We start from the raw sequence: 22,205 nt of genomic DNA on the forward strand, positions 1-22,205 counted from the left end.
ATACACTAAGTGCTAGTCTCAAAAGGGAAAGGCCGGTATCCTCATTATTGGCGTAACCCATCGACTAGGAACAAGGTTTAACAGTTACATTACATTGCTGAGTTATCTCACGATTCTACTAGACCAACTCACAGTAATAGAGTAACTCGTTAGGACTATATCTATGCTGCTTGCATGGGATTAGAGATATAGAATGCCAAATGAAATTTTTTATTATTACGAATGAAAAAAGATTGTTTTATCATAAGATAAAAATGAAAGACCACAGCCACAAGTTGGCTTGTTGGTCACCTACTCCAACAATTTCCTCCCACTAGAAAGTGGCATTGGCATTTCTATACTAGAATACAAGCCAAATTCGTAATGTATTTAGGGTATACCAGAAGATTAAGACGGTCAAACTTCCTTAAAACTTCGTCATTAGGCTATGTAGTCCAAAACATGATCTTCATTTAAGAATCCAACATTGATACAAATCAATGTTTTCGTAACTCTAGGAATCAAAATGGACCACTATTATTTTTCTCTTACTATCCCATACAAGAGACATTTATTTCTAACTTATCTTCTATCAATCGTGTTCTCCCGAAGCATAAATGCTAACTGATTCCAGTTCCGAATACTACAACGATTGTATGTTTAAACAATCTTTAATTCAACTAGAGTAATTGGGTACTAACTTAGAAAATCTTAAGTTCGTAAATAAATAACCGTCTCAAATGTATATATATTATAAAAATAAACAATACTCAATAAATCACTATAGATTAAACCGTCTTCAATAAGTATTAATTATTTTTGACGCTAAATTATATTCTATTGTGGTTCAATTTGGTACAAACATATCTAGGACAAATTCTTAGTTTAACCAAAATGTTAAATAACTTATACCCATAAAGTTTCGCCATATATCTGTCACGGTCTTCAATTTCTTTAAGACCTCAGATGTATGTCGCATAATATGAATATATCTATGTCTCGAGATATCATTAACAAAGGAGATGTACTACTCAAAACTACTTTAACTAGTGTATCTATAGGTCCACAAACTATAGAATAAAATAAATCCAAAAATTATTTGATCTTAGTTACACTAGGCCCATCAACCGGGCACTCGGTCCTTTTACTTTTCAATTAAAATTCTTAGACTGGCAGTGCCCTCACTTTTCATGATCCGTAACGGGCCATTGTAAATCAGTCTCAAAATTTTATTTACAGTAAAATCCAACCTCTTGTAAATATCAAATAATCATGCCATGGATGCGATACAAATACATATATATACTCTATTGAGGTTAATTAATAGATTTATTCATTGAATATAATAGTAGTGTAGGAAATAAAAGATTTCAATATATTTATTATCAATCAATGTGTCTAAATAAAAAATGGTCTATTTTTCACAATGATCAAGTCATTATTAAATAAACAAACTATTTATTTTGAACCATCCTATAAAAGAAAAATAAATTCCTTCTATCTGGAAGACACAAAATGATAATCTCTAAATATAAAATCCTACTTTCGATTTGAACATGCTTAAATTTTACTACTATTATATATGTCACGTGAGTGACAAGAAGCCTAATTAGTAGCTGATGAATGAAGGATTGATTGAATATGACTTCTAAAAGTGCCTTATTCGATCTTCAGAGGAAAGTAAACTCTATTTGAATTACCCATAATAATTTCGATAGAAAATATCATTTTTTTATTCAATTGAAAATATTAAAATTTAATAGATTTCTTTTGTATTAAGTTGATCTCGGTTTCCCACTGATCTAGGTTTCTAAGAATTCATGAATTGTCAAAAGACGTATAGTTTGTCGAACAAGAAGACTAACCAATAATTCAAATAAATATGCATGTATTCAAGAGGATTTTAATATGGCTAAAAATAAAAACATAGTTCTAAATTTCTCACGTTACTAAGAAATTCACTATTGTATTATTTTGTACTTGCCACAGGCTCATTGTAGTGTTTATATATTGAACCAAAATTCAATATATAACACGGAACCAATTAATTGTCCTAAGAAAATAAATGAAGAACTAAATTTTCTTCCAAAATTTCACTTCATTTATTAACTCACGAATTTCCTCAATTAAAATTTACATTTTAAATTCATCAATCGAACGACACTACTTCATATATTATTATAGGTCGATTAATCCTAACAAAGGTAGTCTATAAAGTGGATCTAAGGAATATATCATTAATTGCTAGAGAATCAAGCAAACAAATTTAAACTAAGAAGGGCATCCTTAAGAACTCTAGATTGTCACTTAAAATGGCTCCCTCAAACCAAATTTTGAAATCAACTAAAAATCCATCACTATGAGGAACCGGTAGGCTACGGAGTGTAGACAGACTACTAGTTTTCAATAGATAGACATGTAAAACATCTTTAATTTTATTATCATTCCAATTCAGCGGTCTTGGAAAATAAAATTAAATAGTCGGTTACTTTGGTCCAATAAAATATAACAGGAACTTCGGAGTGAAATATAATTATAATTATATTTTATTGTTAAGTGTTTAACCATCAAGTCATCTTTAAATCAATTGTTTTATGATATCCGTCGACTGGGAGTGAGAAAAAAATATCACTACAATTTCTTTAATAATTATCCGTTATGAGACTTTTCTAGATAAGTCTATAATTAAAAGTGCCCGGAGTGGGAGAGAAATTCGATAAATCTCCTTTCTCACAATCAATTAATTTATCTTAAAGCCTATGATGGAGACCTTAGGATTTATACCTAATAAACTCCCGATACACAAAATTATTTTTCATGAGGGAATATTTGAAAATAATTACCATGCTCAATTTCTAGATTCTCTAATTATATGTCATTGGATTATCAATTAATTTTAAATTGATTATTCTATGAAATCTATTTTACACCACATGGAGAAAATAATGTATCACTATAATCAATTCAAAATTATCCATTTAGGAGACTCTTCTAGATAAGTCTATAATTAAAAGTTCCCGGAGTGGGAGCGAAATTTGATAAGTCTCCTTTCTCACGATTATTTAATTTATCTTAAAGTCTATGATGATGTCCAATATAATTAATCCTAGACATACTATGGACATTTTGAGTGTGCTCAATTTCTATGGTCTCTAATTATATGCAATTAGACTATCAATTAACTTTGAATTGATTATTTTATGATATCTATTTCCCACGACCAGGAGAAAATAATATATCACTATAATCAATTCCAAATTATCCGTTATGAGATTTTTCTAGATAATGTCTACAATTAATTATGCCCGGAGTGGGAGCGAAATTCGATAAATCTCCTTTCTCATAATCAATTATATTATCTAAAATCTATGACGATGTCCAATATAATTAATCATAGAAATACTATGAGCACCTATTGAGTGTGTGCTATTTCTATGTATTCTAGTTATATATATCATGGGATCCTATTAATACACAAATTAATCATCCTATAACACACATAGAAAAACAACAAATCATGATAAATTTATCATGTTCAACAAAGTTATCTATGTTATCTAATTATAATCCATGGTATCACGTAAAAACATTTATAACCAAATATAATTCACATAGATGAACATGAACATAATAAATTAAATGCAAATTTATGCATGTCCAAATTTCATGTTGTCCAATTATATGTCATGCGTATCAATCACATAATCAAATTAAACCCAAATATAATAAACATGAATAATACATGCAATCATGCTTATAACAAATATAAACATACATGAACCATAAAACATTAAATAAAGCAATTTAATATTCCGCTATTATGGTTAAGTTGGGACTCCCGGATTTAGATTCCTTAAAATTAGGAAGTCCAAAATTCCCCGTAAACTCCAGAATTCTCGAATTCCAGGCGGCCCGGAGCCGCTGCCCGCTGCCCAATGTCGAGACCCCGCGCGGTTGATAATTCTTGTCTTGTCCTGGAATTTCAAGCCTTGTTTTAAAAGTTATATCTCTATCTGGATAACTCCGATTCACGATCCGAACGGTCTAATTTTACGCCAAGGAGTTAAGAACCTACGATTCACGATCCGACGATGGACTGGGCCGTAATAAGAGAAACGACACAGTCGTGCAGACAATTCCGAGAACAAAAACTGCTCTATTGTATCTTTGTAATTTCTATCTAAAACTCCTCTAGAAAAATTACAAAAAATAAAAATGTCGTAGGCACACGATCTCCCATCAATATCTCGTGATGGAAATTAAAACCGACAAGTAACCACTCACGAGGTAGTGGGATCCATTCACATAAAACATAAATAAAACATTGATAACCATAATAGCGGATTTTCTATTCTGCAAAACAAAGTCAGAAACAAAACGCTACATGCAACATATGAGTTTTCCGTTTCATGCAACTTTGGTCTACATGGTGAACCTCAAACGGATTAATCAAAGAAGCTCTGATACCAATTGTTGGGATGTGAAGTCCATGAGTCAATGAAAATTCAAAAGAGGTTTTAGATTAGCCATTTTTAATTTTATTAACATGCTTTAATTAGATTCGTTTAAAGTGGAATAAATCTAATATAGCAACTTACAGTTTTCGCGAGCAGATTCGTTTATATCTTCGGCGCACGAACGAAGATCCACACCAAGCCTTCAATCCTCGAAAAACTACTATCCAGAAATTCACAGCCCTCTTCTTTCACTGATATCTCCGAGATGGTTGTTCAGATTAAGAAACCATTTAGACACACTATATTTATATGGGTCAGGAAGCTATTGTATAAATTTCAAGCCAATCGGACAAACCTTTGATTCATGGTGAATTTCTTCACAAGACTGCTCAAACATTTCGGTAATAGTTTGCTCTAAAAACCTATAGTCTTCTATTGCATATCCCAGATTAATAATTCTTCTACAAGGGTGGACTTGTACTTGAAGAAATCTAAATCTATAATCGAGAAACTTACAGAGAAAAGAAGAAGAGAAAAATATTTTTTCTTCCAACATGAAATAGGCGTGTGGAATTATTCTTTTTCTCATCAACCTAATGTCTATTATATATAGCACAAGGAATTAGAGTCACACATAGATAGATTTACCTGGAAACAAATCCCACTCTTTCTATAACTCTATATAGTCAAAAATTGCAGTCCAATGGGGATTTAATTTTCGGCTATATTAATTCCAATATATAATATTGGTTGAACTTTATTTTCTCGATTAATTAGAAAATCCATTGGGCTACAAGAAAATATAAATCGGGCAACTAATAATTAATTAAATCGAAACTCTTAAAAAAATTCATTTAATTAATCATTAAATAATTATTTATTTTCCACTAAAAAATAATTATTGAACTCTCGTTTATATTCTCAGATATTACATTCGAGCTCCGGTCGATCATTACTTAGATTCTACCCAGATTAAGATATCTTATAACCACCAAATAATTTATTCACTTCTAAATAAATTAAATGGTTTCTTTTCATGAGTCTTACCCACTTAACTTAATTGAGTATGCCGGATACGAAATCAACCTGGCCAGGACATGGCATAAACAAATCTTATAAGCTACTCAAGGGTTATTATCAATCTCTTATTTCAGAGATGTGGATTCCTTTTGATATTTAATTTTCACCTATTAATTCTTAATGTCTCTACCCAACGCACCGGAGGGCATTTGAATAAATATAGGAATCTCTCGCATTGTGAAATCAAATTAGAGATCATTAATTAAATATGTACGTTATTTATCTAGGGATTAAGAGAGTAAGTTATTTTACTGTCAACTAGAAATAATACAGTTTCATTTGTAAACAGTGATGAAACAATTATTTCACTTTGTCCGGTTCAACACATGCCGGGTGTGCTAGGACAATAAGTCAAAATAATAACTACAAAAGTTTTTCTCTATTTACTGTGATCAAGACCAATCACTTAAATATTGTGCTACAATCTTTTACCAATGGTTAGTCCATTTCCATCTAGACTGTGAACGTTTATCTTTATATTCTAAATGAACTTTCGAAATGATCTTTCTGTGTGCCGTAACACACCATTTCGAATACTATTAGAATATTTTACTTATGCTTTTAGTTAATTGACAAACAATCAATTAAATGCATTGAATACCCTAGTGCATATTCTCATAAAATAATAATATACTATTTTATTAATTCAACAATAAAATTATGTAGCTAAATGGACAATAACAAAGATGTTGAGGGATTCTTTCTTCTAATTTGATTTTATTTTCTTAATTCCAATTCTTTTCTTGCTCTTTGGTCATTTTTGCTTCATGGACACCTAGTTTTCGATTTGTACCTATAAGATACCCAATCCACCAATGAAAACATAAATATAAATTAATCCAAACAAAAATTCCAAGTAAACGTAAATGTAAACGTAGAGTGTTATTTCTACACTCCACTGTATCTTTTTTTATCTAGTTTTTTTGCTGTTGCTTGTTGATGCGTATTAAAGTCCTAGTATATTAATTCGTGTTTTTTAGAACGTTGTTGCGAATGCACTTTTGTGCATGGTTTTTTACATGTACGTTTGTGCTTGTCCATTTGAGCGAGCGTCTTTATGCATGTTTGTTGATTTGTATTCATGTCCTAGGATGGTAGTTTGTGTTTTCATGATCCTTTTTGCGAATGCACTTTTGCCCGAGTACTTTTGTGCAAGCTTTTGTACTTTTACTTATGTGCGTATCTTTTCTAGCGATGTTTTTTGTGCACGTTTCTTGATGCGCATTCATGTCGATGAATTGTAGTAGGTATTTTCATGATCGCTTTTGGTATCCAATTTTGACCATGTTGGAGTCCGAATTCGGAAATTCGCCGTGAGACGGGAATATTAGCCCACTCAAATATATTTTAAATGCCGCTCGAACTAGGTAATTTGGAGTCCGGATGAGAGAGATATGATCGACTTAATGGACACTACCAAATATGTTGAGGGATTCTCTCTTCTAAGTTGATTTCATTTTCTTAATTGCAACTCTTTTCTTGCTCTTTGGTCATTTTTGCTTCATGGACACCTAATTTTCGATTTGTACCTATAAGATACCAAATCCACCAATTAAAACATAAATATAAATTAATCCAAACAAACATTCCACGTAAACGTAAACGTAGAGTGTTATTTGTATACTCCACTGTATCTTTTTTATCTAGTGTTTTTGCTGTTGCTTGTTGATGCGTATTAAAGTCCTTGTATATTAGTTCGTATTTTTAAGAACGTTGTTGCGAATGCACTTTTGCACATGGTTTGTTACATGTATGTTTGTGCATGTTCATTTGAGCGAGCGTGTTTGTGCATGTTTGTTGATTTGCTTTCATGTCCAAGGATTGTAGTTTGTGTTTTCATGATCCTTTTTGCGAATGCACTTTTGCCTGACTACTTTTGTGCATGCTTTTGTACTTTTACTTATGTGCGTACCTTTTCTAGCGAGTGTTTTTGTGCACGTTTCTTGATGCGCATTCATGTCCTTGAATCGTAGTACGTATTTTCGTGATTGCTTTTGGTATCCCATTTTGATCATATTGGAGTTCGAATTTGGAAATTTACCGTGAGACGGGATTTGTAGCCCACTGAAATAGCTTTCAAATGCCGCCGGGACCTGGTCATTTGGAGTCCGGGTCCGAGTTTTGCACTAAATTTGGCACGGCCGTCCGGAATCACGAGGAGGCGCAGTGAAGGAAGTTTAATTATACAAGGAGAAAGAGAACGGAGCAACGAAGACCAATCCAAGCACACAATTGGGGATCTTTTTCGATACGTAATCTAGGAGCAAGAGAACGGAGCAACGAAGACAAAGACTTGACGAATCTTCATCATAGTTCTCCCTTTACTTTTATTTTTCAACTTTTATGAATTTTCGTATTTTTATTATGCTTTTCGTAGAAAACATGAATAGCTAAGTTTTTAATCTAGGATTTTATTTGAACCCTATGTGGTGATTCGAACCTATTTTCTTATATTATGCAAGTTTAAATTCCATGATTATTTCTTCTATTTGATCTTATTTAGCACATGAACCTAGCTAACTTATGTTGCTATGTGTTATTGTTAGAATTGATTGACAGATCGTTTGAATAATTAGAACAGGGATAGAAGAGCTTTCGAGTAGTTTTCAGCGGATGAGTGTGTTAGTTGCATGTATTATCGTAGATATATAGATAATACCTTAGGTAGCCGTTTACGAGACTTGTAATTTAATGCTTTAATCATACCTGGTTTGCATAGACATATAGCGAATCGTTTATGAATAATATACTCATAATACACGCGACAACGGGTTATGAGTAATTTAGCGTCTCGGGTTAATAATCAAGAATCGTAACTTGCATGATAGAGGTTTAATTGGGTATTGAATTATCGCATAGGGGGAAGATAAAATCCTAGATCCGTTTTTATTAATATTCTCTCATGTTTATTTGCTTTCATGATTAGTTTAGTTATTTAGTTTATTAAAGTTGACAACCTTGCGTAGGGTGGATAAAAATGATAATTGTTAGAATTTGGTACTTAGGATTAGATAATTTTAGTATTCCCTGTGGGATCGACATCCGACTCTCACGAGTCCACTTTTACTACTTGTTTGCGATACATGCACTTGCGTGTTAGGTATTTACCCAACACCTGGACACCTAATTTTTTATTTGTACCTAAAACATTCCATATCCACCAATTAAAACAGAAAAATAAATTAATCCAACCAAAAATTCACGTAAACGCAAACGTAGAGTGTTATTTCTAGACTCCACTGTATCTTTTTTTATCTTGTGTTTTTGCTGTTGTTTGTTTATGCGTATTAAAGTGCTAGTCTTGCAGTTCGTGTTTTTAAGAATGTTTTTGCGAATGCTCTTTTGCGCATGGTTTTTTACATGTACGTTTGTGCATGCCGATTTGAGCGAATCTGTTTGTGCATGTTGGTTGATTTGTATTAATGTCCTAGGATTGTTGTGTGTGTTTTCATGATCCTTTTTGCGAATGCACTTTTGCCTAGTACTTTTGTGCATGCTATTACTTTTAATTATGTGCCTATCTTTTGTAGAGAGTGTTTTTGTGCACGTTTCATAATGCGCATTCAGGTCCTTGAACTGTAGTACGTATTTTCATGATAGCTATTGGTATCCAATTTCTTCCATGTTCGAGTCCGAATTCGGAAATTTGCCGTGAGACATGATTTGTAGCTCACTGAAATAGCTTTCTAATGCCGTAGGAACCAGGTGATTGGGAGTCCCGATGAGAGACATATGCTCGACTTCGTGGACACTATCAAAGATGTTGAGGGATTCTCTCTTCTAATTTGATTTTATTTTTTTAACTGCAACTCTTTTTTTTCTTACTTTTTGATCCTTTCGCTTCCTGGACACTTAATTTTTTATTTTGTACCTATAAGATACTGGATCCACCAATTAAAACCAAAATATAAATTATACCAAACAAAAATCGACGTAAACGTAAATGTAGAGTGTTATTTCTACACTCCACTTTATCGTTTTTATCTTGTGTTTTTGCCGTTGTTTGTTTATGCGTATTAAGGTCCTAGTATTGCACTTCGTGCTTTTAAGAACGTGTTGCGAATGCACTTTTGCGCATGGTTTTTTAAATGTACCTTTGTGCATGTCCATTTGAGCGAATGTGTTTGTGCATGTTTCTTGATTTGTATTAATGTCCTAGAATTGTAGTTTTTGTTTTCATGATCCTTTTTGCGAATGCACTTTTGCCAGAGTACTTTTGTGCATGCTTTTGTACTTTTACTTATGTGCGTATCTTTTCTAGCGAGTGTTTTTTGCACGTTTCTTGATGCGCATTCATGTCCTTGAATTGTAGTCGTATTTCCATGATCGCTTTGGGTATCCAATTTTTACCGTGATCGAGTCCGAATTTGGAAATTTGCCGTGAGACAGGAATTGTAGCCCACTAAAATAGCTTTCAATTGCCGCAAGAACCAGGTGATTCGGAGTCCCGATGAGAGTGATATGATCGACTTGATGGACATTACCAAAGATGTTGAGGGATTCTCTCTTCTAATTTATGATTTTATTTTCTTAACTGCAACTCTTTTCTTACTCTTTTATCATTTTTGGTTCATGGACACCTAGTTTTTGATATGTACCTATAAGATAACAGATCCACCAATTAAACAGAAATATAAATTAATCCAAACAAAAATCCATGTAAATGCAAACGTAGAGTGTTATTTCTACACTCCACTGTATCTTTTTTCTCTTGTGTTTTTTATGTTGTTTGTTTATGCGTATTAAAGTCCTAGTATTGCAGTTCGTGTTTTTAAGAACGTTGTTGCGAATGCACATTTGCACATGGTTTTTTACATGAACGTTTGTGCATGTCCATTTGAGCGAGTGTGTTTGTGCATGTTTGTTGATTTGTATGAATATTCTAGCATTGTAGTTTGTGTTTTCATGATCCTTTTTGCCAATGCACTTTTGCCTGAGTACTTTTGTGCATGCTTTTGTACTTTTACTTTTGTGTGTATCTTTTCTAACGAGTGTTTTTGTGCACGTTTCTTGATGCGCATTCATGTCTTTGAATTGTATTATGTATTTTCATGATCGCTTTTGGTATCCAATTTGACCATGTTCGAGTCCGAATTTGGAAACTTGCCGTGAGACAAGAATAGTAGCCCACTAAAATAGCTTTCCGTTGCCGCCGGAAATAGGTGATTTGGAGTCCGGATGAGAGAGATATGCCCAAATTCGTGGACACTACCAAAGATGATTAGGGATTCTCTCTTCTAATTTGATTTTGTTTTCTTAATTGCAACTCTTTTCTTACTCTTTAATCATTTTCCCTTCCTGGACGCCTATTTTTTGATTTGACTTATAAGATACCATATCCACGGATTAAAACACAAATATAAATTAATCCAAACAAAAATCCATGTAAACGCAAACGTAGAGTGTTATTTCTACATTCTACTGTATCATTTTTATCTTGTGTTTTTGCTGTTGTTTGTTTATGCGTATTAAAGTCCTAGTCTTGCAGTTCGTGTTTTAAAGAAAGTTGTTGCGAATGCACTTTTGCGCATGGTTTCTTACATGTAAGTTTGTGCATGTCGATTTGAACGATTGTGTTTGTGCATGTTTGTTGATTTGTATGAATGTCCTAGGATTGTAGTTTGCGTTTTCATGATCCTTTTTGCGAATGCACTTTTGTCTAGTACTTTTGTGCATGCTTTTGTACTTTTGCTTATGTGGGCATCTTTAATAGGGAGTGTTTTGGGTACGTTTCTAGATGTGCATTCATGTCCTTTAATTGTAGTACATGTTTTCTTCATCGCTTTTGGTATCCAATTTTAACCATGTTCGAGTCCGAATTCAGAAATTTGTCGTGAGACAGGAATTGTAGCCCACTAAAATAACTCTCAATTGCCGCCAGAACCAGGTGATTTGGAGTCTTGATGAGAGAGATATGCTCGAATTCATGGACATTACCAAAGATCTTGAGGGATTCTCTCTTCTAATTTGATTTTATTTTCTTAACTGCAACTCTTTTGTTACTCTTTGATCATTTTCGCTTCATGGACACCTAGTTTTTCATTTATGCCTATAAGATACCAGATCCGCCAATTAAAATAGAAATACAAATTAATCCAAACAAAAATCCACGTAAACGCAAACGTAGAGTGTTATTTCTACACTTCATTGTATCTTTTGTTTCTTGTATTTTTGCTATTGATTGTATATGCGTATTACAGTCCTAGTCTTGTAGTTCATGTTGTTAAGAACGTTGTTGCGAATGCACTTTTGCGCATGATTCTTTACATGTGCGTTTGTGCATGTGGATTTGAGTGAGTGTGTTTGTGCATGTTTGTTGATTTGTATGAATGTTCTAGGATTGTAGTTTGTGTTTTCAGATCCTTTTTGCGAATGCACTTTTGCCTAGTACTTTTGTGCATGCTTTTGTACTTTTGCTTATGTGGGTATCTTTAATAGGGAGTGTTTTTGTGCACGTTTCTTGATGCGCATTCATGTCCTTGAATTGTAGTTCGTAAAATGCTTATTGTCTATGGTTTTACTTGATTTTCAAAGGATATCCGAACGCAAAATGTTTTCTCACACACCTAATCAAATTGCTTGAAATGAATGAAAGTATGTGCTAACCTCACTTGCACATTTTTAAAATTGGAAAGTCTTGTAAAACATAGATCGAATAAGCACGGGGTATGAGGGACCGGTACCCCAAAAATGAGATGAAGAGTGTATGGCTTGATTCCACTTATGAAACGGGTTCCAAATAAATGAAGCCTTATTGTCTATGGTTTTACTTGATTTTCCAAAGGATATCCGAACAAAAATGTTTTTCTCACACATTGTATGAGCACTTGAATGAATGTGTGTGTAAAAGAATGACGACTCCCTTGTAAGGGATTACTCTTATGCCTTATGAAATGATGAAAGGAAGGTCTAAGAGGTAAAATGAGAATGGTCTAAGAGGTAATCCGAGAAGGTAAAGGAAAATTGGTAAAGTCCCCTAATGAAATGAAGATTGAGGTAAAATCGAAATGTTTATATAGTGTATGTGTGTGATTTGAGATAGCATATATACATATATACATATCATAAATATAAGCTTGTTTGCCTATGTGTATTCGGTATTTCTTCGGAATTCTCAATGAGTCCAAAAGACTCATATAGGTGTGTTAGAGTAGGTGACCGGCAAGCCAACTTGTGGCTGTGGTCTTTCTCTTTTCTTTGTAATAAAACAATCGTTTTTCGTTCGTAATAATAAAATATCTTATTTGGCATTCTATATCTGTTATCCCATGCAAGCAGCATAGATATAGTCCTAATGAGTTACTCTATTACTGTGAGTTGGTCTAGTAGAATCGTGAGATAACTCAGCAATGTAATGTAACTGTTAAACCTTGTTCCTAGTCGATGGGTTACGCCAATAATGAGGATACCGGCCTTTCCCTTTTGAGACTAGCACTTAGTGTATGTGTACTGCGTCTCATCAGTCCTCGGTGTTGTGACATCGGCATACTTGAGTGGGTGCTCATACTGGATGAGTTCACTGAACTCCCTCGCCCTAGAAATCTATAAGTGGTTCTCATTCATCGAGTAATAGGTTTCTAAGATATAGTTGTACACCATTAGTCCTTAAGACCCAGACATCACCGTGACTTCACTAGAGGACCGATTGTATCGTGACCTGTCCCTGAGTCCCACTGCGGACCGCTCCAAGGGCCAACGTTCGTGCAATCCGAAATCTAGTGTGAAGTCTGTGCATTGTAGTAGGGGATTCGAGCGCTTGAGTAGTCATGGATGTCCTGTGTGTTCTGACGGTTTATAATCCATGGAATCTCTGGCCAGAGTTGATAGTGGGGTGATTAGGGAAATGTGTTTCCCTAAGTCGCACACGAACGGATTTATAATACCTAGAACGTTCGCACGGTTATTGAACTTTATAAGAGGTCTCGGTGAACCAATGCCTCTAGTTCAATCGGGACATGTGCTACGAAGGGATCGTACTGTACGCTAACTATATCATAAGGTTCTTGCAGGCACTTCATTGGTATCTAGGGAATCATGATGCGTAGTTGCTAGACGCCAATCTTGATTCGTTGGGCACCGATTTGATCGGGATTAGGTAAAATGAGTTTTACTCTAATCGGGACTCTTGGGAAGAGTTCGTAAAAGAACAATATGTTGTTCGAATCACAAAGAGTTGTGAGCCCACAGCTAGCATACACCTGAACCATTGAGGGTCACACTTCTCGTGTAACATGGATCCTTGATAACAATGAGCATAGATTAATATGTTAATCTTTGCAAAGTTGGAGGTCAATATGATTGAGTCCAAGATTCGTGATTGTGGATTACGAGTCGGAATAAACGTAGAGAAAGAGATATGCGGAAATTAGTGAACTTTCTAAATTGAGAAGTTTCCCAATTTAGCAGGTCCACTGAAGTGGAAGTTTCCAATTTTGGAAATTGGAAATTTCGAAGAGGCACTCGTATCAACGAGGACTTTGAGCTCGTCACAAATATAATTTTGTTATAATTTTGTGGACGATCGTTTATTAGAAACGAGGCCGACGAGGGGATGGGCTTAATGCATCAGTGGGTCAAGCCCAATGACTTAAGCCCGCTAGGGTTGAAAACCCTAAGTATAAATAGACCTCAAACAAGGGTTTGAGATAAGATTTTTACACACAAAAACCCTAGCCGTCCAGCCCTAGCCGTCCAGCCTCTCGGCCGCTGCTGCCCCGCCGCTCCGGCGCCGATCACCGTTGGAATCCGCCGGTTTTTCCTCTCCTTTCTCTATCGTATTCCCTTTGTTATCTAACCCCTTTGTATCTAGTGCTACAGTAGGGGGAGATCCGTTTATTCGAGGTGAAACCTAATTGGAGAGGAGCTGCTGCCCCGACGGAATTGCCACGCCGCCGCTGCACCGCCGCACGCGCCGCTGCACCGCCCACGCGCCGCCGCCCCTGACACACACGCGCCGCCGTCGCCTCACTTTCGGACCAGCTGCCGTTTGGTGTTGTTCCTGCAGCCCCTAGGAGTGGTATATAGCAGCTTGTACGTGACTCGTTCTAGGATTTCGATTCGTCGAAATCGCACGCTACAAGAGGTAAATGAATTGAAACTTTCGTAAATTAATTCGAGCATGTTCTGTATGAATTATGATTCATGAGCATGAGTAATACGTGATTACATGTTTCGATTTCGTGAAATGAAGTATAAGCATGTTTCGTGATTTTCGGTTTTACGTATTTTTCAATTAAATCGAAAATTACCATATGTATGGCGGAAGCGTTAAGGTACGTTGACTATGTGATTAGTTTATGCATGTAATCGAAACTAGTTCGATGTAAAAAAAAAAAAAAAAATTAAATTCCGCTGCGTATACATGCACGATCCCCAACAGTGGTATCAGAGCCACGGGTTAATCGTTTATTTGTCAACGTGTTTATCGTTTTCGAAAGCATGCTTCGATTTGTTGAATTGTTGAATTATTGGTGTTATCTAATTGGGTGTTTTAATATTAATTAAATATTTTGAATATTTCAGAAAATATTAAAATTTTTAATTTTGAAAAAATTCGATTTTGCTGCTGTTTTTCAGCTGACCGAACCGGTCCGGTCCGACCGGTCCGGTCAGCACAACAAAAAAAAAAAAAAAAAAAAATTTAATTCGATTTTCTGAAATTAATATTAAAAATTAATTGATTTTTAATTTATGAAATTATTTATCAATTAAACCCAAATTAGATAATTGACCCATTAATTTAATTTGAATTCAAAGAATAGTGTTGGATTAATTATTTAATTTAATCGTTAAATTAGTTTAATTAATGGAACACAAATTAGATAGCAAATAACTAATGGACTTCATTCTTATTTGATTGATTTATGAATGAAGGGAGTCCGTTAATTATATTTGCAATTAATCGTATTAATTAAATAATTCATGAGATGAATAATTGTGATTAAGTACGATGATGATCGTATGTCTCTCTTAGGATCAATATGCGTTTCCACATACCTAGAGAACATAGTTGTAGGAATCACAAATGATCATAACCTAAAACTTCCGATGAGCTAATAAGATTTAATAAATAAAATCCCTCATTCTTTATTAAGAATAATTATCAAGCTATAAAGAAAAACCAAATTGTTGAATTTTTCTTTCCTTCTACCAACAATTAAATTATGTGTAGCCTCTCATAATAGTGCAGTAAGCCGTGTTAGCGGGGAGTGCTATTGTGGGATAAGCTGTAATTTAATTGACATTAGATGGAGATACGGTCATAGATAAAATTATGTTGGATTAATGTGGTCGGCTAGATTAACTAGGGATTGCATTAGTTTGATATAGTTGGATCTATGACATCTCATATTGGTAGGCTAGACTTGACACACGAAGATTTTGATATTCGCTAGATTAACTTAGGTCATTATCAAGTGTGAGGTAAATCGATCTTTAGGGTCACATAGTGATGTGATTGATAGTACTCTACCTTTAGGCTTATGTAATCGTGATAGATTAACTACGGGTTACATTAGCGCTATTGGACCTAAAGCCCATTAAAGAAAAATAAGTTTTCTCGATTGTCTGCTAGAGGGTGGTGGAATTCGATAAAATTAGTGGGAGAACAATTAAAACATAAAAGTCCAAAATTTTAATTGTAACGATTATTACGAACTAAACTCTAATTATTGTCTTCTTAAAATTTTCTCAGCAACAATGTCCAAACATCCCCTTTCCTCAATCCTCGACCAAAACAAACTCACCGGTCCAAACTATTTGGATTGGCTTCGCAATCTGAAACTTGTGCTCCAAGTCGAGGAGCGTCTCTATGTGCTCAATGAACGTCCCCCCGCTGCTCTTCCTGCGACTGCTACTGCTGACGAGACTGCCACTTTCGAGGCATGGAAGAAGGACGACCTCCATGCGAGGTGCTACATGCTAGCATCCATGGTGCCAGAGCTCGCGAGGAAGTATGAGTCTCACGTGCATGCTTATGATATCAAGCATCATCTTGAAAGCATGTACAGTGAGAATACTAGGGCATCGAGGTACTCAGCTACCAAGGAGTTGATCACCATGAGGCTGCGTGAAGGGGCTTCGGTCCACGAACACGGTCTCAAGATGATCACTCTCCTTGAGAAGTTGGTGAACCTTGATGTCACCCTCCCGGCCGAGCTCTCGGTGGATTTGATCCTACTGTCTCTTCCTAGTTCTTATGAATCGTTCATAGTGAACTTCAACATGAACAAGCTCGATCCACCATTGGATGAGTTGTTGAACATGTTGGTCAGCTATGAGTCCACGATCAAGAAGGAGAAATCTGTTCTCCTAGTTGCTCCTTCTGCAAAGAAAGGTTCTTTCCAGAAGAAAAGGAAAGAAAGGAGTTTCGGCCCGAGCAAGAAACTTGAGAAGGGCGAGTCGAGCGGAGTGAAGAATGACAAGGTCACCAAGCAAGTTGATGACGCTTGCCATCATTGTGGAAAGAAGGGCCATTGGCGACGCAACTGCAAGGCTTACCTCGATCAGAAACGTTCTGAAAAGGGTACGTATTTAGTTGAAGTTAACTTGTCCGTTAAAACTTCTGCTTGGGTATTGGATACTGGTTGTGGCTCACATCTTTGTAATGATTTGCAGCTCATGACAAGAAGTAGGAAGCTTAATGTGGGTGAGACCTACCTAAGAATGGGCAACGGAGCAAGGGTTGCTGCTAAAGCCATTGGGACAATTTATCTTTCTGTTTTGGATTCTAGTTTTTCCATTTTTTTGAACAATTGTTTATTTGTTCCGTCACTTATTCGAAACCTTATTTCTATTCCTGTTTTGGATAATGAAGGTTTTACTTTTGTTTTTGGAAATTCGATTTGCATTATACAAAAGGAACAAAATATGATTTGTAAGGGACAACTTATAAACAACTTATATGAACTGAATCCAAGTGAAATACCTATTAACGTTATATCAGCAAAACGAAAAGATATAAGTCTTAACCCCGCACAACTTTGGCACGCTCGACTAGGTCACATTTCCTTGAGAAGGATGAACAAGTTTGTTAGTGAAGGAATGTTCTCCATGGAGGACGTTAAATCACTTCAAACTTGTGTATCCTGCCTTAAAGGAAAAATGACCAAGACTCCCTTCAAAGGGAAGATGGAACGGGCCGAGGGTCTTTTGGATTTGATCCATTCAGACGTGTGTGGTCCACTAAGCGTTAGTGCTAGGGGTGGTTTTAACTACTTCGTTACCTTTACCGATGATTATTCTAGGTATGGTTTCGTGTACTTAATGAAGTATAAGTCTGAAACTTTTGAAAGGTTCAAAGATTTTAGACACCAAGTAGAAAACCAACTCGGTAGACGTATTAAGAAACTACGATCCGATCGTGGCGGCGAATACTTAAGTACTGAGTTTATAGACTATCTTAAAGAGAATGGGATTCTGTCTCAATGGACTCCTCCTGGAACTCCTCAACTTAATGGAGTTTCCGAACGTCGGAATCGAACACTGTTAGACATGGTTCGATCTATGATGGGGTTCACCGAGCTACCGGCATACCTATGGGGTCATGCACTCCTAACTGCCGTGTATTTGCTGAATAGGGTTAATACCAAAGCAGTTAACTCCACACCTTATGAACTTTGGCACTCCAAGAAACCCACGTTTAAACATATTAGGATATGGGGTTGTCCCGCTTACGTGAAGCGGCTAGTGGGAGATAAGTTTGATACAAAATCCGACCTATGCTATTTTGTGGGGTATCCCGAGGATTCCATGGGATACGAATTCTACTATGTTTCCGAGGCAAAGGTGTTCGTCTCGAGAAATGCCGTGTTCCTTGAGAAGGAATTTCTATCGGATAGAAAGGGCAGTGTAGTTGATCTCGAAGAAGTTCGAGAACCACAATCTGAAGTTCAAGCACAACAATCAAATAATGAACCAATTCAACAAACCACTAATATACCTCCTGAACCGTCGCTGCGTAGATCCGAAAGAGTTCGGAGAGCGCCCGATAGGTTATTCCTCGTTGATGAAGTTGACCAAGGATGTGATCCTAGAACTTTCAACGAAGCTATATCGGATACAGACAAGGGACATTGGCTAAATGCCATGAAATCCGAAATGGACTCTATGTACTCCAACAAGGTATGGACCTTGGTAGATCCACCCGAGGGAATCGTTCCCATAGGCTGCAAGTGGATCTATAAGAAGAAAATTGGAGTAGATGGAAAGGTATCGACCTACAAGGCTAGATTGGTAGCGAAGGGTTATACTCAAAAGCAAGGAGTTGACTATGAGGAAACCTTCTCTCCAGTTGCTATGCTTAAGTCCATTAGGATTTTGCTGGCCATCTCTGCGTGGTATGACTACGAGATATGGCAAATGGATGTGAAGACCGCTTTCCTTAATGGGGACATTGAGGAAGAAATTTACATGGCGCAGCCGGAAGGCTTCATATCTTCTGGAGATGAGCAAAAGGTTTGCAAACTCCAGCGATCCATTTATGGATTGAAACAAGCATCCCGTAGTTGGAACAAAAGGTTCGACACAACTATCAAAGAGTTTGAATTTGTGAAAAACCCGGAGGAACCTTGTGTCTACAAGAAGGTTAGTGGGAGTGCAATGACTTTTCTTGTACTTTATGTTGATGACATACTACTCATTGGGAATGATGTAGGGATGTTGCAGTCGACTAAAGTATGGTTATCCACACGTTTCTCGATGAAGGATTTGGGAGAAGCATCCTACGTATTGGGAATACGGATCTATAGAGATAGATCGAGGAGATTGCTTGGCTTGTCCCAATCCATGTACATAGACACCGTTCTTAAACGGTTTAGCATGGAAGAATCCAAGAAGGGATTCTTGCCAATGTCCCATGGGGTTCGTCTCTCGAAATCCATGCGTCCTCAAACGCAAATGGAAATCGAGGAGATGAAAAGGACACCTTATGCATCCGCTATAGGAAGCATAATGTATGGCATGCTGTGTACACGACCTGATATTGCGTATGCTGTGAGCGTCACAAGCAGATATCAGTCGGACCCCGGCCCAGCCCATTGGAAGGCTGTGAAGGACATTCTCAAGTACTTGCGAAGAACTCGAGATTTGTTTTTGGTCTATGGGGATACCGAGTTGAAATTAGAAGGCTTCACGGATTCTAGTTTTCAATCGGACGTGGATGACTCAAAGTCAAACTCGGGGTATATATTCAAAGTCAACGGAGGTGCCGTGTGTTGGAAGAGTTCCAAACAAGGCACGACGGCTGATTCCACCACCGAGGCTGAATATATTGCAGCATCAGATGCTTCAAAGGAAGGGTCATGGATTAGGAAATTCATCCAAGAGTTGGGTGTATTTCCGAACGCTAGCGATCCAGTACGGCTGTACTGCGATAACAACGGAGCCGTAGCGCAAGCTAAGGAACCAAGAGCTCATCAGAAGTCGAAGCACGTGTTGAGAAAATACCATGTGATCCGAGAGATCATAGAGAGAGGTGAAGTCAAGCTAGACAGAGTCACCTCGGAGGACAATATTGCAGATCCCTTCACCAAGCCATTGTCAGGATCAGTCCACGAGAAACATCGAGAGTCGATGGGACTTAGATTTATGAGTAGTTGGCTTTAGGTCAAGTGGGAGATTGTTAGAGTAGGTGACCGGCAAGCCAACTTGTGGCTGTGGTCTTTCTCTTTTCTTTGTAATAAAACAATCGTTTTTCGTTCGTAATAATAAAATATCTTATTTGGCATTCTATATCTGTTATCCCATGCAAGCAGCATAGATATAGTCCTAACGAGTTACTCTATTACTGTGAGTTGGTCTAGTAGAATCGTGAGATAACTCAGCAATGTAATGTAACTGTTAAACCTTGTTCCTAGTCGATGGGTTACGCCAATAATGAGGATACCGGCCTTTCCCTTTTGAGACTAGCACTTAGTGTATGTGTACTGCGTCTCATCAGTCCTCGGTGTTGTGACATCGGCATACTTGAGTGGGTGCTCATACTGGATGAGTTCACTGAACTCCCTCGCCCTAGAAATCTATAAGTGGTTCTCATTCATCGAGTAATAGGTTTCTAAGATATAGTTGTACACCATTAGTCCTTAAGACCCAGACATCACCGTGACTTCACTAGAGGACCGATTGTATCGTGACCTGTCCCTGAGTCCCACTGCGGACCGCTCCAAGGGCCAACGTTCGTGCAATCCGAAATCTAGTGTGAAGTCTGTGCATTGTAGTAGGGGATTCGAGCGCTTGAGTAGTCATGGATGTCCTGTGTGTTCTGACGGTTTATAATCCATGGAATCTCTGGCCAGAGTTGATAGTGGGGTGATTAGGGAAATGTGTTTCCCTAAGTCGCACACGAACGGATTTATAATACCTAGAACGTTCGCACGGTTATTGAACTTTATAAGAGGTCTCGGTGAACCAATGCCTCTAGTTCAATCGGGACATGTGCTACGAAGGGATCGTACTGTACGCTAACTATATCATAAGGTTCTTGCAGGCACTTCATTTGTATCTAGGGAATCATGATGCGTAGTTGCTAGACGCCAATCTTGATTCGTTGGGCACCGATTTGATCGGGATTAGGTAAAATGAGTTTTACTCTAATCGGGACTCTTGGGAGGAGTTCGTATAAGAACAATATGTTGTTCGAATCACAAAGAGTTGTGAGCCCACGGCTAGCATACACCTGAACCATTGAGGGTCACACTTCTCGTGTAACATGGATCCTTGATAACAATGAGCATAGATTAATATGTTAATCTTTGCAAAGTTGGAGGTCAATATGATTGAGTCCAAGATTCGTGATTGTGGATTACGAGTCGGAATAAACGTAGAGAAAGAGATATGCGGAAATTAGTGAACTTTCTAAATTGAGAAGTTTCCCAATTTAGCAGGTCCACTGAAGTGGAAGTTTCCAATTTTGGAAATTGGAAATTTCGAAGAGGCACTCGTATCGACGAGGACTTTGAGCTCGTCACAAATATAATTTTGTTATAATTTTGTGGACGATCGTTTATTAGAAACGAGGCCGACGAGGGGATGGGCTTAATGCATCAGTGGGTCAAGCCCAATGACTTAAGCCCGCTAGGGTTGAAAACCCTAAGTATAAATAGACCTCAAACAAGGGTTTGAGATCAGATTTTTACACACAAAAACCCTAGCCGTCCAGCCCTAGCCGTCCAGCCTCTCGGCCGCTGCTGCCCCGCCGCTCCGGCGCCGATCACCGTTGGAATCCGCCGGTTTTTCCTCTCCTTTCTCTATCGTATTCCCTTTGTTATCTAACCCCTTTGTATCTAGTGCTACAGTAGGGGGAGATCCGTTTATTCGAGGTGAAACCTAATTGGAGAGGAGCTGCTGCCCCGACGGAATTGCCACGCCGCCGCTGCACCGCCGCACGCGCCGCTGCACCGCCCACGCGCCGCCGCCCCTGACACACACGCGCCGCCGTCGCCTCACTTTCGGACCAGCTGCCGTTTGGTGGTGTTCCTGCAGCCCCTAGGAGTGGTATATAGCAGCTTGTACGTGACTCGTTCTAGGATTTCGATTCGTCGAAATCGCACGCTACAAGAGGTAAATGAATTGAAACTTTCGTAAATTAATTCGAGCATGTTCTGTATGAATTATGATTCATGAGCATGAGTAATACGTGATTACATGTTTCGATTTTGTGAAATGAAGTATAAGCATGTTTCGTGATTTTCG

Source organism: Erythranthe guttata, chromosome 11 (genome assembly GCF_056151865.1).
Source record: "Erythranthe guttata isolate IM_541 chromosome 11, IM_541, whole genome shotgun sequence".
Classification (NCBI taxonomy): Eukaryota; Viridiplantae; Streptophyta; class Magnoliopsida; order Lamiales; family Phrymaceae; genus Erythranthe; species Erythranthe guttata.